Source organism: Somniosus microcephalus, unplaced genomic scaffold, assembly GCF_052327205.1.
Source record: "Somniosus microcephalus isolate GS21.2 unplaced genomic scaffold, FLI_Smic_1.0 scaffold145, whole genome shotgun sequence".
In the NCBI taxonomy this organism is placed as follows: domain Eukaryota; kingdom Metazoa; phylum Chordata; class Chondrichthyes; order Squaliformes; family Somniosidae; genus Somniosus; species Somniosus microcephalus.
Genome location: NW_028225332.1, coordinates 633938 through 637988, shown reverse-complemented (window position 1 = coordinate 637988; position 4051 = coordinate 633938).

The window sequence follows — 4051 nt, the reverse complement described above, 5'->3', positions numbered from 1 at the left end:
CGTGTGATGCATCACCCTATGGCATTGGAGCGGTGCTGTCGCACAAATTCCCGGACGGCTCGGAGAGGCCAGTAGCCTTTGTGTCTCGGTCACTAACCTCAGCCGAGCGTAACTACGCCCAGATTGACAGGGAGGCCCTCAGCCTAGTGTGGGGAGTGAAAAAGTTCAACTACTATCTGCACGGGCAGAAGTTCACCTTGCTGACTGACCACCAACCACTTGTCTCCATCTTTAATCCAAAGAAGGGCGTTCTGGTGATGACTGCACAACGGCTACAAAGATGGTCCCTTTTTCTAGGGGCACACCAATATGATATCGAGTATAAGGGCACGAAACAGCATGGAAACGCTGATGGGCTATCTCACCTGCCACTCCCTACTGCGGAGGAAGCACCAGCAGTGGATCCTGTCGAAATATTTCATTCGACTATAATTGAATGCTTGCCAGTAACTAACGCTGGTATAAAGAAGGAGACCCGAAATGACCCGACACTGTCTCGGGTATATGATTTGACGGTGAAGGGATGGCCGGCACATGGCGACTCACTTTTGCCAGCATTCTCATCCAGAAGAGAACAGCTGTCAGTATGCCAGGGGACCTTGATGTGTGGATCCCGAGTGGTAATTCCACCCAAGTTAAGGGAGAGAGTGCTCAATGAGCTTCACGAAGGCCATCTGGGAGGGGTGAAAATGAAAAGCCTTGCTAGGGCTTATGTGTGGTGGCCGGGGATCGATCAGCAAATCGAGGACCTGACAAAGAGCTGCTCAGGATGCCAGAAGGTCCAAAATGCACCACCACATGCCCCTCTACACCCAGGGGAGTGGCCCTCATCTCCATGGCAACGGGTGCATATTGATTTTGCTGGTCCATTCATGGACTCAATGTTTTTAATAGCTCTGGATGCGCACTCGAAATGGCCTGAGGTGATCAAAATGTCCTCCACCACCACAGAGAAAACTATTGCAGTCCTACGGACCATCTTTGCCAGGAACGGCTTGCCAGAGCAGATTTGTTCTGATAACGGACCACAGTTTGTGTCCGAAGAGTTTTGAAGATTTATGAAAAGGAATGGGGTAAGGCATTACACCTCCGCCCCGTATCATCCAGCCACCAATGGATTGGCTGAGAGGTTCGTACAAACCTTTAAAAAAAGCAGTAAGGGCCATGTGCGATGACGACATTCCACTGCAGCATAAGGTGGACAATTTCCTGTTAGCCTACAGAAATGCTGCACATGCAGTCACCAACCAGACCCCGGCCATGATGTTCTTTAACCGAAGGTTGAGATCTCGTCTGGATTTGCTCAGACCAAATGTACGAAGAGATGTTGAGAATAAGCAATTCCAGCACATCAATGAGAAGCCGACAAGGAGTTTCAATGTAGGGCAACCAGTCTTGGCCCGCGACTACCGAACAGAGAAATGGCAACAAGGAACGATATGCACACGGCAGGGGCCACTAATGTACACAGTGGATGTTGGGGAGAACATTGTGAGACGCCATGTCGACCAGATCCTAGAGTCACAGGAACGAGTCAACCCCAGGTCTCGCGTACCTGGTGATGAACCCGACATACCGGTAGCATCTACCCCAGAAACAGTAGCATCGGAAGCTGATGAATCAACCGATGACAGGGGGCCAGAATCGCCTGCGCACCAAGAGCAAGACACTCAGGAAAGGCGCTATCCAGAAAGGATCAGGAAGCCGCCCCAGAGACTGAATTTATAAATGGACTATTTGCCGTTAATGTTGCATGTTAAAAGTGTTCATTGTTAAATGAATGTTATGGTACTGTTAATCTAAAAGGGGAGGAATTGTAGTGTATGTACCTTTAAGGGGAGAACTACTTTTTACAGCTCCTGTATACTGTAGTACCGGCAGTGACCACACCTGTATATAAACCCTGAGTAGGGATCTGTACTTTAGTTTTAGAGTAACCCTCATCCAGTAAACACCTGTTAATTGTTCCTCTGCAGTCTGTCGATTTATTGAAGGACACCATACATCAACATTCACGGATTCAACAAGTTGAAGCATAACCCCCCTGCTCTTGTATTCTATGCCACAGCTAATAAAGGCAAGCATTCCGTATGCCTTCTTAACCACCTTATCTACTTGGCCTGCTACCTTCAGGGATCTGTGGACATGCACTCCAAGGTCCCTTTTTTCCTTTACGCTACTCAGTGTCCTACCATTTAATGTGTATTCCCTTTCCTTGTTAGCCCTCCCCAAATGCATTACCTCACATGGATTTAAAGAATTCCATTTGCCACTGTTCTGCCCACCTGACCAATTTATTGATATCTTCCTGCAGTTTACAGCTTCCTTCTTCAGTTTCAACCTCACAGCCGATCTTAGTATCATCTGCAAACTTCTTAATCATACCCCCTATATTCAAGTCAAGATCATTGATATATACCACAAAAAGCAAGGGACCTAGTACTGAGCCCTGCGGATCCCCACTGGAAACAGCCTTCCAGTCACAAAAACACCCATCAACCATTACCCTCTGCTTCCTGTCTCCGAGCCAGTTTTGAATCAAACTTGACACTTTGCCCTGGATCCCATGGGATTTTAACTTTGTGACCAGTCTGCCATGTGGAACCTTATCAAAAGCCTTGCTAAAGTCCATATACACTACATCAAACGCACTACCCTCATCTACCCTCCTTGTTACCCCCTCAAAAAATTCAATCAAGTTTGTCAGACACGACCTTCCCTTAACAAATCCGTGCTGAATATCCTTGATTAATCCGTGTCTTACTAAATGAAGATTTATCCTGTCCTTCAGAATTCTTTCCAATAATATTCCCACCACCGAGGTTAGGCTGAATGCAAGAGTTACAGAGTAATGACAGATGTAGACTGTCCACCTCTGGTGCAGCCTCACCGGTTTGGCATTTCTCATAACCCAGCAATAGCCTGCACCTTCAGGAGAGTGGAGAGGGAGTAAGTGTTATTGAGTGCAAGTAAAAGATATCTGCCCTGAGGGTTGATGTAAGCTCAGGACCAGCTTTCACAAGCATGCTTCCTGTCACAGTGTGAGGTGTTTGCTAACCGCTTGTGTGTAATGTTATCTTCTCAGCACTCAGTGTTTGGAAATCCACCAGTCTGAGCACATTGTTTAAAAGCACGTTTGCCATAAATGCCAGGCTGTGGAAACAGGCAAGCTCCGATCCCTCTGTAGAGTGTCAATAAATAATTGCTGATCCCCAGGGTCACTCACCCAACTTGGGGAAACTTAGTGCCCCCAGGATTAGGGATGTCACAGTATTCAGTGTCAGCAAGGAACAGCTGCCCCGTGATTCTCAGACCGGACCCCTGGACCCGATCATTCACCCGACCCCTGGATCCACTGACCCGAGGGCCGCTGCAACACTAGCAATGAGCCAGATCTCGGCCAAAGGCGCTCATTGTTGCACCGACTCCATTGACATGAAGCCCAAGGCCCAATAACTAGGGAGCCTCAGGCCTCACCATTCAGACACAGGGAATGCTCCCTGTGCCCCCCACGCGCCCAAAAAATATTGGGAGGGTTGTAGGGCCGGAGGTGGTTACAGGGATTGGGAGGGTTGTAGGGCTGGAGGAGGTTCCAGGGATCGGGAGGGTCTTAGGGGCTGGAGGAGGTTCCAGGGATCGGGAGGGTTTTAGGGCTGGAGGAGGTTACAGGGATTGGGAGGGTTGTAGGGCCGGAGGAGGTTACAGGGATTGGGAGGGTTGTAGGGCTGGAGGAGGTTCCAGGGATCGGGAGGGTTTTAGGGGCTGGAGGAGGTTCCAGGGATCGGGAGGGTTTTAGGGCTGGAGGAGGTTACAGGGATTGGGAGGGTTGTAGGGCTGGAAGAGGTTACAGGGATCGGGAGGGTTTTAGGGGCTGGAGGAGGTTCCAGGGATCGGGAGGGTTGTAGGGCTGGAGGAGGTTACAGGGATTGGGAGGGTTGTAGGGGGCTGGAGGAGGTTACAGGGATCAGGAGTGGTGCAGGGCTGGAGGAGGTTACAGAGATAGGGAGTGGTGTAGGGCTGGAGGAGGTTACAGAGATAAGGAGTGGTGTAG